Source organism: Callithrix jacchus, chromosome 7, assembly GCF_049354715.1.
Source record: "Callithrix jacchus isolate 240 chromosome 7, calJac240_pri, whole genome shotgun sequence".
In the NCBI taxonomy this organism is placed as follows: domain Eukaryota; kingdom Metazoa; phylum Chordata; class Mammalia; order Primates; family Cebidae; genus Callithrix; species Callithrix jacchus.
The window spans coordinates 133,621,378-133,636,340 of NC_133508.1; the positions used below are offsets into that span (position 1 = coordinate 133,621,378).

General features: G+C 39.3%; 1 long non-coding RNA gene across 5 annotated transcripts in view; it reads left to right on the forward strand.

Annotated features, from left to right (window-relative positions):
• LOC103794583 (uncharacterized) overlaps window positions 1-14,963 on the forward strand; it is a 455,426-nt gene that overhangs the window by 103,626 nt on the left and 336,837 nt on the right. For all 5 annotated transcript variants that reach the window (XR_013520575.1, XR_013520576.1, XR_013520578.1 and 2 more), the window contains one exon: window positions 11,401-11,470. This is a non-coding gene — a long non-coding RNA (uncharacterized LOC103794583). The remainder of the gene's footprint in view (window positions 1-11,400; window positions 11,471-14,963) is intronic.

The window sequence follows — 14,963 nt, forward strand, 5'->3', positions numbered from 1 at the left end:
TTGTTTTGTTGTTGTTGTATTGGCCTCATTTCTTATGGAAAGACTTGTAAAATTTCCACTTCTCTTAGCTTCTTATAATTTTATTATCAGTCTCTCCTGTCACTTTGTCTTGCAGATAGGCCTGGGAACTTTGGGCATCTTTATGCCTTAAAATTATCTTTAAAATGCCTCCCACCTCCTCTCTAATTAACTGCAATCAGGAAGGCTAGTTGGTGGACACATGGTGTCGTAGCTCTGTGAAATGCTGCCTGATGGCTATAAACACAGCCATATGTTCTCTGTGAAATATGGCTATAATCACCAGCAACAGGAACAGCTGATAGAAGATGAAGGATCGGCTCTTCTTGTCCTCCTGTGTTATTTGCAAAACCTGTGAGGCACTTTGCAGATTGGGTGAATGTTTTCTCTTTGCCATCACTGCTTCTGCTAAATTTCCTTTGTATTTTAGCTTCAGTTCTTTCCGATATACATTTGAGCTTGAAATGGCAGTTATGAAAGGAATATGTTTAGTACCCTCCCGTTTAACATCACAACGCTTTAATTAAGATGGCCTCTCTTGAAATCCTGCAGTACACACGTTACCCAGGTTTCTAAAGCTAAGTGGTTATCAAGAAAAAGGATAAAACCATCAAAATTTTCACAGTGAATGAACAAGAATTTCTCAGCAAAGTTCAATAGATTTGCCCTGAACTAGTGCAGCTTATAATACCCTTGAGCCTAATTGCTTTCCTGCATTTTGGCAAGAAAAATAGCTGACTTGCAATGGAGTAGAAAGAAGAGGTTTGGAAGAAAGTGTCTTTTAAGAAAAGCTTCCAATGAAAATTTCAATCAATATTTGTAATCCCAGAAGATGAGATAAAATATGATATTATGTTCCTTGCACTGAGAGATTATGGATAGGGTTGTTTTTCAGTGTAGGGAGGAGAGCAGTTTCAGGAGCAAAGCTGCCTCGGTATCCCTCCCACACGACAATGCGGACAGTAAGCTATCATCCAGCATTTCAACAATGCCTCGTATCTGAGATTCAAAACGGTAGCCCTCAGATGCCATCTTCTTATTAACCCAGGGTAGATTCCTGGTTTCATGGCTGGGCTGTGAGATACAGATGTCTGGCTTTCCCATGCAGGCATGTGAGAGAAGCCGTGTCTAAGATGTGTAATGCACTCTGGGTCTCTCTACTGAATTGCATTTGGTTGTTTTGTTTATTAAACTAACCAGACAAAACTGAGTGTACAGTTGAGGCATTGATTGCTTTTAAGCCTCCATGTTCCATTTTAAGATGTTTTACGTTGCTAATTTTGATGTCAAGTTTTCTATCTCGAAGATATGTGTGTGTGTGTCTGCATGTGTATGTATATGTATATGATATATATATTATTGAAAGCTTATTTTATTGCCTCTTCAATGCTTTGGGGGTTTTGTTGAAACAGGGCTCTCACCCTTTACCAGTTTTTTTGCTTTTGTTTTTTTTTTTTTACCTTGTATGCACCACACAAGCTATTAAACTGTGTGCGGGTGATTGATCTCTTTAATAAAAGCAAGTTCTTTAGTAAGCAAAGAGTGATAAAGATAAACAAATGTACTGGTTTGTCCAGTGCTTTGGAGATTATGGTAACACGAGGGCATCAAGAAAGCCTATTAACAGATAAGTTAGATGAAACACATCAATTTTGATTTCAGTAAGTCAGGAACCATTCACTTTAAGTTAATTTTATCCATGTTTTCTCTTCATTTGTAATACTTTGTGGGTTTTAACAGAAAATATTTAATAGTGTGCCGTGTAGTCCATAGATAAACGATGTTGGCAATTTCTCCACCTAACTGCTTGTCAAGCCCCTTAGCAAGGTACACACTGCCCCACAGTTTATCATCTCGATTTCTAGATTGTTTTGGAAGATCATTGAGAGGCCCGAGACTCCCCAGAGGACTGTGCTCTAATCCTGTCATATTTTTTAAAACGCTGGAAAGTATAAGGTTACATGGTAAGATGATTTTACATAGGCATCTCTTCCGCTCGTCACAATAGCGCTCTCTTTCCATGGTAACTGGCGTTTCCATGGTACACACTGCAAGCTCCTCTAGAGCAGCTGAGGGGCTTTCTGAAGATGCTCACCCACCCACAAGTGTGAGCACACTTGCCCTCTCTCTCTCTCAGGCACAGATTCAGCCCACCGTTTATGTGAAGAAAGGCTCATTTTCTCACAGAAATTCGCCAAATGGAACAAAGCTAATTTGAAAATAAAATCTGCTTTTCTCCCTATTATGTGATAAGACAAATAGCCACTGATGTGGTCTTTTAGAGCGATCTGGAAATGTAACAAAAACCCCTACTGTCCTCAGTGACAGGGATTAACAGGATAAAATCTTGGAGGCAAAATGTAACAGGTAAAATAGTCATCCCTCGACCAGATTTTCTAAATTTATTTCCATTCCTTAGACTTTGTGCTAAATCGATAGCTCGACATCATGTTGGATGCTGTGACATATAAAAGAAATGCATGCCCATGGGGATCTTGCTTTTGTTTGGAGGCTTGGGGAATAAGATTTAGACATATGCAATAATTAGAAAATAATATAAGGCTGTAAATAATCAAAATATATTGTTCCCATAGGATCACTCCAACATTTTTGGGCTTGGGGCAAACAATGCCGCTGTTTTCTTCCCCTATCACTTTTATTCTTAGGACTAGCAACACCAAAACATTTTAGGAAGATATACCAGTTTAGGAAGATGTAGTGGTGAGAACTTTTTGAGGCACTATTTGCTTACTTTTCAAGAATAAAAAAGTAACCATTATATTGATCTTTTATTACTAATTTCATAAGTGGTATCTTATCCTTTTTTAAGCACAGATGTTCACTTCTCCAGTTAACTTTCAAATGCTTTAAATAAAATGTAGAGTTTTCATATGGTCTGAGCAAATCGAGTTAGACTGGATCATCCTCTGAAGGACTATTCTTACATTGTCTTTCTGCTCTGATGAAGCAAGGCAGTGTAGTAGAGAGCATGAGTAAGTCTGTGTGTTGGAAACTTAATCCCCAGTGCAACAGTATTGAGAGGCAGGACCTTTAAGAGATGATTAGAATTAAAGGTATGATCTTACTAGTGGATTACTTATTATGGGAATGAGTTCCCGATAAAATGGTAAGCTTGGCCCCCTTTCTCTTTTGCTCCCTCTCATCCTCTTTCACCTTCTTACCTAATGCCATGGGATGACACAGCAAGAAGGCCCTAATAAGGTGCTAGGACCTTGGTGTTAGAATTCCCAACCTCCAAACTAGGAGAAATAAATTGCCTTTTAATATAAATTACCCCATCTGTGGTATTCTGTGATAGCAACACAAAACAGACTAAGAAAATAGCTCTGTGGTTAAATAAATTCATTTGAATTCCGGAGCTCTCATTTATTAGCTTTGTGGCTTTAGCCAAGTTAACTGACCTCTCTGAACTGGAGCGGCAAAATGGTCTTGATACAATGGTAGTATATTTGTTTCTGTTATGGCAGCTGTGAAGATTAAATGAGATACTGATATACTCAATAAATGAATAAATTTATTCAACCAATGTGCATTAATTTTACACTATGTTTCAGGCATTGCCTTAATTGTGTGGATATAGCAGGATTGATTTTTGGCCTTCAGGGATTTACCATGCAGACACTGAGGCAGGAAAACATAATGCTGTAAGATCCACTGAAGTGTGGAATGACATCTAAACCTCCCCCGCCAAACATCAGTCAGTTAGCCTGGAAAAGTAGGGGAATTTAATTTTGTGGATATGAGTGATCCACTTTTCACTTGGTTTTGATCTGGGATCTATACTTTTTCATCAATGTCTCCATGGGTAAATTTGTACAATTTTGTGTTTCTGATAAATTGATGTACAATAGTTATAGATATTTACTCAGCTTTTGTAATATCCAAACTGGAATTTCTAACTAAAGCCAGTGCTGAATTACGACTCTTGAAGTCTCTTGAGATTTCTGTGGCCAGGTCCTGCTTGAAGGCCTCATCATGTATTCACTCATATACTCATTCATTAAGTCATTCATTTGACACATATTTATTCAGCACCCATTATATACAAGTTAGTAGCCATGCATTAAAGTAAAAATCAATATCAATCAGCAGATATTAATCCTATCCTCAAAGAATGGACAGTTACTGAAATTTTGGGATCTGTGAGGGAACTGATGATAGGAGGGGAATGGGGTGTCTAAGATGAGGGAGCTATGTCCAATTGGCAGCTATTCTGGCATAAGATCTGTAGAAATCAGCATCACACATCTGGATCTTCCCTTCCTACCTAACTATGGATTTTCTTGGTCCCTGTTCTTGGTAAAGTATAAAATGTAAGTAGACATACTCAATTCATCATTTTTTTTCAAGGAACATATATTTTGTTCCCAAATGTATCTAACACTTTTCATAAAGAGCTTTCATTTTTCTTGGTAGGAAAATATGAGAGCTACATGGAGCAGCTAAGGAAGAACTCAAGCCTTGAGGTCCCAGTGGAGACTTAGAGTAATAAAGATAAAAATGGTGGACTGTAAGAAGTCCAAGATAATGTCATAAAAGTGCTGTGTCTTAAATTGTGCCTCAAAACAGCAGCATGGAAACAACAATGAGAAATTTGGGTAGGTGGAAAGGAAGGGAGAAGATAGAGACAGAATCTACATGTACAAAGGGTCAGGCAGAAATGAGCTTGTCACATTATGCTAAGTGAAAGAAGCCAGACATAAAATACCACACACTGTATGACTGAGCTCATAGAAAATGACCAGAGAAGGCAAAGCTACAAGGACAGAGAGTGGAGCTGCAGGTGGGAATGTGGATTAACTGCAAATGGGCATGAGACATCTTCTTGAGGTGATGAAAATATTCTAAAGCCAGATTTTGGTGATGCTTGCACAACCTGGTAAACTTATTAGAAATTGGCAAATTATACACTCAGAGTAGATGAATTTTATGGTATTTAAATTATACTTTATGTTAAAAATAACAAAAAGAAATGTTTCTTCTGTGAATAAAGACTGGTAAGGAAATTGATATGGTTACAGCTGTAGGGCCAGAGTCTCAGAGCAGAGAAATAAATTGACCAAAGTCACACAGCTGGCAAGAAGTAAAACTTAGATTTCAATAAAAGATAATTTGGCTCCAAGATAAGATTGGATGAGTAAATTGGTGCCGATCGGAGAATATTGGATTAATGAGGAGAAGAGGATGAGTTTTATTGGAAAAGCTACCTGAAATATTTTTGACTCTTTGTAGAAAAGAAGCATGCTGAAAGCAGCATTTTAGAAAGTTTAATTTAGTAGTAAGAATCACAGTTGGAATATTTTTTAAAAGCCATGGTGGATGAACGAGTGCAGCGATCTAGGTGAGGTGGGTCTTGGTTAGAGTTATGAAAGAGAAAAATGGGAGGGGCATTTTGAAGGAAGAAGAGTCACACCATGTTGACTGATTCTACAGGATTAATTATATATGAAAGTCTTTGAAAATTGACAAGTTTGTTAAAGAAATGGAAATGATGATTTTTTTTTCTATTGAGCATACTGAAAGCAGTAATCAAATAAGTGGAGAAACTCAGGATGTTGGGGAGGAAAGGGCTAAGTGTGGGGAAAATATCACTCAGTGGATTATGGGATGGGCTTACGAGTAGAGAAGGAGGTATTCTTACAGGAAGGCGGCTGGTCTCTTCTGGAGCTGCAGAGAAGTTGATCCCACACATCACACACATAACCTATGCGATGGATGCCATGCTGGATACTGCAGAGCTTTGTCGGGCGGAGGTTTTGGCTGTATGTGATAGAAACCCAGCTTAACGTAATTTAAGAAAAATATGGAGTTTGTTGTTATACAGTATTACAGAGTCCAGGAATTGCGTGCTTAAATTTGTCATCTCTACTCTCGTCTATGTTAACTGTATTCTTAGGTCAGCTCTTCTTCCTCTGTGGCGAACATTACCACTGACAACTTCAGATTTACTTGTTCCTTGTGGTAAGAAATCCCAGAAATTGCAGAATTTCTTTCCCATGAAGTTAATGGGAAAAACAAGCTATGAGATGAATTCCGGCAGGTCATATCACATGAGCTAACCCTTGTGGTCAAGGACACTGGTTCTCTAATTTGCTGGACAATAGCCTTGTGTCCTATTCCATGGGGACAATCAACCTCATTCAATCTAAAGGAAAGTAGGGTTTTATAACTAGAACATGGTGAAGAAACCAAACAAATCCCTAAAACTTGCTCACTACAAGATGTAGTGTTGAAAGCTTATAAACTTAATAATAGTCTTTATTATTTACATTCTAGAGGTATAGGAATCAGAGCCTGGAAAAGTCAAGAAATATGACCAAGGGTATATGGCCACAAATGAAATAATAAAGCTGAGGTTTGAATTCAGGTCCATTTGTTCCAAAGCCTAGCTGTTTTGAAGGAAACAGTGGATGTAGAACAGGTGTACGCTGAAATAAAAAGGGAAGAACATGAGAAAATCAGTTTTGGGATATTACATACAGGTACATCAACTTGGGACAGAAGGCAGCAGTTGACAGGGGCCAGAAGTAAGGTGGGAAACGGTGGGGGATGGAGAGAGAGAACTGGTAGTTTGGGGCTGAGGAGAAGGTCTGGAATACTCACCTCAGGTTACAAGCGAGGATTTATTTCAATGAGAGGTAATCGTGGACTTGCCAAGCAGGGGGGAAAAACAAATTATATTTTGAGAACCAAATCTTAGAGTAAGCCAGTACTCAAGTTGTGAGACTTTCTCAAAAAGCATTCTGCTGCCTGGAAACAACAGAGAAGTAGAGACAGTGGACATTGTAAGCAGCCAACTCAGCCAACATCACCAGGAAGATACCATGGGCTTGACCCTGTGTCCGCCTCCACACATAGAGGATGAAACGACAGGCACGATCCAGTCAACATTGTGGGAAGTGGGGAGGCCTGTTTATGGCTGGCCTCAGTTAGGGGCTGGAGAGGGTAGAACTGAAACAGCTGAACAGGAGGTGGTCACCGACAGTGAGGAAGCTTGAATGCTCAAAGGTGTGTTCATCCTGTGAACAAGGGATTAGAGTTTGGAAGAGCTGCCGAGGAAGGAGAGAGGAAGTCAGGAATTGAAACAAAGTGAAAGACTATTCAAACTTGTCTGATTGAGCCGGTCAGGGTAAAACACACCAAGAGATGTGAGAGAATCTAACCCAGGCCAGGTCTTTTTCCGGGTAAGGGTGCAGGGCAGCTTTGGATGGATATGGGTATGTTCTGATCCCTTGATAAGGTAGAGTACTACAAAGAACAAAGACTTTGGAGACAGCCGATCCTGGAGCTGAACCCCGCTCTGCCACTAGCTAACTGCTCAACCACAGGCAAAATATCAATGTCATTGTGAGTCAACTCATCTAGAAAATGGAGATAGGCATAATTATGAAACTACCATATTTTGGGAAATATATTTTTATATATAGCATATACCTGTGTATACACTAAACACACACCCTCATACACAGAGAAAGAGAGGGCTTAGCATATAAAAATGCTAAATAAATGGTAGCAAACTTAGGTAAATTTTTCTCTTGAAAACCTTTAAAATTTACTCTGGAGCAAACCTTTCTCTTAAGTAGATAGAGAACAAAATTCTGAATTCTATTTTGGCCTAAGAAGTAAAAAAACAAAACAAAACAAAAAAACAAAAAATGATTTTCAAACCCGATTAACTTGCCCAAGTTATTTGTTCACTTCTTCAAATAACCTATGCTTTATCTGACATATTTTTACATAATAAAAATCATCCAAGTTCCCTTTAAGTTGTGAAGCCCTAAATTAGATGTACTAGTCTTGGGAGAAACTATTTAATAGTCGATCTTGGATTACTTGCATTACCTTTCCCCATGTTTGAATTCACCTTGGATATGCTTATAGGAACAATTACTGTTCTATATGCTAATTGTGTTTCACAAGTATCGAACTGGATTGTACACCACAGGTATCCGATCCTTCTTTCATTCTCCTCAACCTTAGGAATATCTGATCACTATGCTTAAGAAGCATGAGCAATATTTTTTAAAAATCTGGGCCAGGCATGGTGGCTTATGCCTGTAATCCCAGCACTTTGGAGGCCAAGGTGTGTGGATCAGAAGGTCAGGAGATGGAGACCATCCTGGCCAACATGGTGAAACCCCGTCTCTACTAAAATACAAAAAACTAGCCTGGCATGGTGGCATGCGCCTGTAGTCCCAGCTACTCGGGAGACTGAGGCAGGAGAATCACTTCAACCTGGGAAGCAGAGGTTGCAGTGAGCCGAGATCGGGCCATTGCACCCTAGCCTGGCAACAGAACAAGACTTCATCTCAAAAAAAAAAAAATCTTTTGGCTACATTACATCCAGTCTCTGTTTGTACATTATGTCTCAGGTGAATACAAAGAACAATGATCATTGAAATTCATTTGTTAATTGTTGACTCCTTTCAACAAAATTTTATTCAAAACTTTTTATATCAAAGCATAACCAGGTGCAATAAGAAATACACATGAGAAGAATACATGGTCCCTCGTACAGCAATTGGGCAAATGTTTCTTTCTCCACCTGGGCTCTGCAGTGTATGTGGAACAATCTAAACATTTCTTTCCTTAATCAGCTAGAGAGATGAAAAAAAAGTCAACTAGACCTTCTTTTCCCTTCTTTGATATTTGAGATATTCTTGGAATGGTATTTCATTGCCCTTTGGTGGAATAGCTCATGAAGCCAAATAATACTTTGTGTAAACTACAGACTTTCCGAAAGGGTGTGTTTGAAATTTTTGACTCAGCTAACTTTCGTCAAGTTAAACATTGAAGATTAGGATGCAATTTGAGCATTTGTAGAAAATTTGAACAAATTTTTGCAAATTAAGGATTCAATAAAATTTATTATAGTCAACAAGTTTTTGGGAGCTTTATTTTGTGATGTATATCCCCCAAATTAATTTTAAAATATTATTACCAGGCCGGGCGCAGTGGCTCAAGCCTGTAATCCCAGCACTTTGGGAGGCTGAGGTGGGTGGATCAGGAGGTCAAAAGATCGAGACCATCCTGGTCAACATGGTGAAACCCCATCTCTACTAAAAATACAAAAAATTAGCTGGGCTTGGTGGCGCGTGCCTGTAATCCCAGCTACTCAGGAGGCTGAGGCAGGAGAATTGCCTGAACCCAGGAGGCGGAGGTTGCGGTGAGCCAAGATCGTGCCATTGCACTCCAGCCTGGGTAACGAACGAGCGAAACTCCGTCTCAAAAAAAAAAAAAATATATATATATATATATATTATTACCAAACAGGAGGAGTTGGTGTTCATCCCAAGTTCATCCCAGCCTCTTTTATAAGTTCTCTCAGATCAGCCTGAAGGGTTTATTGAAAGCATTCAGGTACACTAAGTGCTGTCCCTTGTCTTTCACTGGAGAAAGCTGAGACTTGGACAAGTCTACAAACCAGATTGAGACCATCAGTTTATCCAGTGGCGGTATTCAGATATGAAACCAGGTTTCTTGACTCTATTTTACTTGACATTCTTGGATCTTGTTTTAACTTCCTGTCAATTCACAGCTTATTGTTGAACCATGCCCTCTCTGACACAACCAGTAGAATCCTATTTTTCTCATTCTCCTGCTTGCCCACAAATCACCATCATATATAGATTAATTTCAGAAATATGTTTCTAAAAGGTTAGTCTTTAAATTTCCCCAACTTCCCACCAACTCCTTTTAGCTCCTCCTGAAGAGCCAGAATATTGTGAAGTTTCAGAGCAGGGGTGGAAAAGAACTGGGTTTTGGTCCCAGTTCTACCATTTGTTAGTGACGACAAAAAGGTACTTAATAGTGATAGTAGGTTGCACTGGTGTCCTGCAAAGCTTCACTCTCTTCCACTCCTACCATGGAGGCTGTATTTTTCTACCCCAGTGATACTTTGGCCATGAAATTTAATTTATTTATAATAGGTTTATCAAGGGGAGGCTTTAACCTGAATGTTACCAACACAGAGTTTCAGTGTTAAACCTACTTGCCTAGTTTGATTTGGCCTCATGTTCTTTTGCCATCAGTAGTGAGAAAAGCAAGCTCTGGGGAGCTGCTAGCCCTGTAATGAAAGACAACTTAAGCAAACCTAAGCTGATTTGCAGCCTGGAGCCTGCCTAGCCAGCTGATCCCAGTTTAGCCCACAGAGTCAAAAGTATAACCCTAGCCAATTCACAAATTTATGAGTGAGAAAAACTGATGCTTCTTGTAAGTCATCAGGATTTGGGGTTGTTTGTTATGCAACATTAACATAGCAGTGGCTGATACCACTTTTCTGTGTCTCAAATTCCTAATCTGTGTCATGAGCTAATATTTGTATTATACTCATTTCCATAATGTTGTGAAGATTCATGGAGATGATATATGCAACATGCTTAGGACATTACCTATCACATTGTAGAAAACAATATTATTCATTGTTATTTATTACTGTTTAGTAAATCATGCCCTTCCCAGTACTAAATACATCATTAAAACATGTTAATATGCTTATATCACCTGGATATAATAAAGCAAAACCTTCCAAGGGAGTAGGAACACATGAAATATTATGATAAAGCTGAACTCATCACCATTGGTTACACTGTCCCAACTCCCCAAATCTCTGCTGGGTTAATGGATGACATGGGCACCTTGGTGGTTAGCAGGTCTCTTCATTCTATAAAACACCTTAGCTCTTCTAGCTATTCCAGCTAAGGTAGATTAAGAAAGCAGATTAAGAAAGTGGCATTGAGCTCCTTTTCATATACTTGTTAGTAATTTTTATGTAATTTTTGGAGAAATGTTAGAAATGTCTGCTAAGTTCTTTGCTTGTATTTATTTATTTATTGAAACACAGTCTCCCTGTGTCACCCAGGCTGGAGGGCAGTGGCACAATATTGGCTCACTGCAGCCTTCACCTTCTGGGTTCACATGATTCTTGTGCCTCAGCCTTCCAAGTAGCTGGGACTGCAGGGATGTACCACCATGCCTGGCTAATTTCTGTCATTTTCGTAGAGATGAGATTTTAGCATGTTGTCCAGGCTGGTCTCGAATTCCTGGCCTCAAGCACTCTACCTGCCTTGGCCTCACACAGTGCTGGGATTACAGGCTAGAGCTACCCCACTCGACCCTTTGTGCATTTTTAAATTGTATTATTTGGTTTTCACTATTGAGTTGTAAGAGGTTGATGTGTGTCACCACCCAAATATCAACTTGAATTGTATCTCCCAGAATTCCCACATGTTATGTGAGGGACCCAGGGAAAGGTAATTAAATCATGGGGCTGGTCTTTCCCATGCTATTCTCGTGACAGTGAGAAAGTCTCATGAGATCTGATGGGTTTATCAGAGGTTTCCATTTTTGCTTCCTTTTCAGTTTTCTATTGCTGCCACCATCATTTTCACCTCCTGTCATGATTCTGAGGCCTCCCCAGCCATGTAGAACTGTAAGTCCAGTTAAACCTACTTTTTCTTTCCAGTCTTGGGTATGTCTTTATCAGCAGTGTGAAAAGGGACTAATACAGAGTTCTTGATAAATTTTAGGTATCAACCCATTATAAGATTTGTGGTTTGCAATTATTTTTTCCCAGGCCATAGGTTGTCTTTTCATTTTGTTGATTGTGTCCTTTACTGTGAAGAAGCTTTTAAGTGTGATATAGTCTTATTTATTTATTTGTGTTTTGGTGGCTTGAAATTTTGATGTTATATCCAAAAAACATTGCCAAGGCTACTATTGAGGACCTATTCCTCTATGTTCTCTTTTAGGAGGTTAATGATTTCAGGTCTTACATTTGGTTTGGCTTTTTTTCACCTTCATTTTGAGCTGCTTTTTGTGTATGGTGTAAGGATCCAATTTCATTTTTTTTGCATGTAGAAATATAGTTTTCACTACACCATTTATTGAAGCAACTACTCTTTCCCCATGATGTCATTTTGGTGCCCTGTCTAAAATTAGTTCACCATATATGTCTGAATTTATTTCTGGGCTCTCTATTCTAGTCCATTGGTTTATGTTACTGTTTTTATGCCAATACCATACTGTTTTGATTACTATAGTTTTGTAGTATAACTCACATCACTAATCATAAGGGAAATACAAATTAAAACACTATGAGATATCACCATACAACTCTAAGAATGGCTATTACAAAAAAGACAAGCAATAACAAATGGTGATGGTGTGGAAAAAAGAGAACCTAGTAAACTGTTGGTGGGAATGTAGATTGGTACATTCCAATCTACTTTCAGTATTAAACATGATATTTCTACATGTAGACAGTAAAAGAAAGTATTAAATTTCCTAAAGAAATTATAAATCGAACTATCATATGATCCAGCTATCCCTCTTCTGGGTGTATACCCAAAGAGATGAAGTCACTACCTTGTATAGACATCTGCACTCCCATTTTCATTGCAGTATTATTCACAACAGCCAGGATACAGAAACAACCTAAATGCTCATTGATGGATGATTGGATAAAATGTGATACAAACACACACACACACACACACGAATATTATTCAACCTTAATAAAGAAGATCCTGCCATTTGCCATGCATGGATGAACCTGGAGTATATTATGCTAAGTGAAATAAACCAGAAACAGAAAGAAAAATATTGCATAATCTCAATTCTATGTGGAATAGTAAAAAAACAGAACTCAAACAACCCAGATAGAGAATGAAACCATGGTTACCACAGATAAGGATGGGAGAGAGAAAATAGGGAGATATAGGTCAAAGGATACAAAACGTCAGACATGTAGGTAGAAGAGGTCTAGATATTTAATGTACAACATGAGGAGTAAAGTTAATAAAATTGCATCATATTAGGAATTTTTGTTAGATAAGTTGATTTTAGCTGCTCTTGTCACACACACTAAGTAACTATGTGAGATGATAGGCAGGTTAATCTGTTTCACTGTTTTAACCATTTTACTGTCTCTGTATCATGTTGTAAACCTCAAATATAAACAATACAATGTAGCTTTGTTTTTTTTTTAATTGTGGTGTCAGTGACTAGAGAAGACACACTCAATGCCCAGCTGGTACCTCCTAGGCTCACCTCCGAGTTTCATGTACATTAAAAGCTTTGTCCCTATGACACTTGGATATCTCTGCTTCTCAGCCTGAGGTCTTTCTCTGGTACCAGGAAAGCTTGTTCAGAAGTGAGAAGAGCCTCTGGGGCAGTCCTCAAGCCTTGAGAGATGGGATTTGGTGAATTAGTACATTAGCTTTCCTGTCCCTCTACGAGACATTTTGAAGAGTATTTCATTAGATCCCATCAGGCTTGAACCTCAGTTTCCTACAATGGCAACCTGTTCATGGACATACCTGTATACAGAAAAAACAGTTTCTCCTTCTGTACTCACAGCACTTCCAATATTTTCCTTCTGACACCAGATGAGTGAGTTTTTCCCAAACCAAGCAATTCTGACACCACTCTTCTGTCCTAAAATTTAACTAAATTTTGACACTCTCTACCAGGAGATGGCATCAGAGTTCACAGGTTAAAGGCTCAGTCTCATAAGATTGCCCTTACTTACAGATGCCAATTGCAAGTAGTAGGTACTCAGATTGCCAACTACTTCTGTTGGACTTAGCTCAGATTGGAGGTTCCCAAAACACCCTCCTTGGCTTTGAGAATTTGCTTGAGCAGCTCACAATACCGAGGAACTGTTTACCTAGTATGGCTGATTTGTTACAAAGGATGTTTTAAAGGACACAAATGAACAGTCAAAGAGGCCTATGGGGTGAGGTTCAGAAGTGTCCTGCCCAGAGGAGCTTCTGTCCCTGTGGAGTTGGGATATGCCACCCTCCTGACACAGACGTGCTCTTATTCACCAACCCAGAAGTTTCCTGAACCCTCAAGTTCAGGGCCTTTTGTGGAAGCTTTACCACATACAAGTGGCTGATCATTAATTCCATTTCCAGTCCTTTTTCCATCTTCTGGAGAATAGGGAGAGGGGCTGAAAGATCCAAGCTTCTTGTCATGTCTTGATCTTTCTGGTGACCAGCCCCTATCCAGGAATCCACCAAGAGTCACCTCATCAGAGCAGAAGCTGCTCCTCTCACTCGGGAAATTTCAGTGGTCTTAGAAGCTCTGTATTGGGAACCAGAGTCAAAGACCAAACACTGGAAAAAAAGATACTTCTAGCACCCCTATTTAGAAGGGTTTCAGAGGCTGTATGTCAGGACCTGGGGCAGAGGCCACTTTACATATTTCTGATTATTTCATAATACCTTTACTTGTTTTTGTCCCTTTTTTGCCTTACTTTACCCCCTCCCTTAATTATACTTTCTTGAATGACATCCCAAATAAGCTGCCTAAATTGAAGCCCCTTTCTCAGGACTTGTTTTGGGGAGTACTGATCTCAGAAAAGTGGCTTAACTCATCTTCCCCCCTTATGTCCACCTGCCTGCTAGTCTGACAGAAGGACCATGGCAGACATCAACACATAAATGGAAAATCTGGTAATAAGCTTTAAGTACATTTTCATTAATTTTGTAGGTAATGGAAGCCAGTGTTCTTATTTGAACAAGGTTATTGCTTTAGCAGAAAGGAGCTGTTTCACCCAAGGTTATGTATCCTCTCCAGGGACAGTCTGCAACAAATGACTGGTTGACGTAGAAGTTTAAAGCTTTACCTCACTTGCCTCAATCTGGCATAAGTCTGAAGGGGATTTCCAGCTCCAGACCCCTCATAGGGTTGGAATCGCCTGAGGCTTCTGTTACAACTGCATCACAGTTCAACTTCCTCTGTCTGTTTCTGGTTCTCTTCCTCCCTTACAGCCATCATCCCCAAGATCATTTCCCAATAGAGGCCCTGTGTAAATCTCTGCCTCACTTTCTGTGCCCAGGTGTTGCTAGAAATGGTCTTAGGAAGTAGATTCTGAAATGGGACTTTGCAGCTGGATCCTGCACTGTCAGATGGCCACA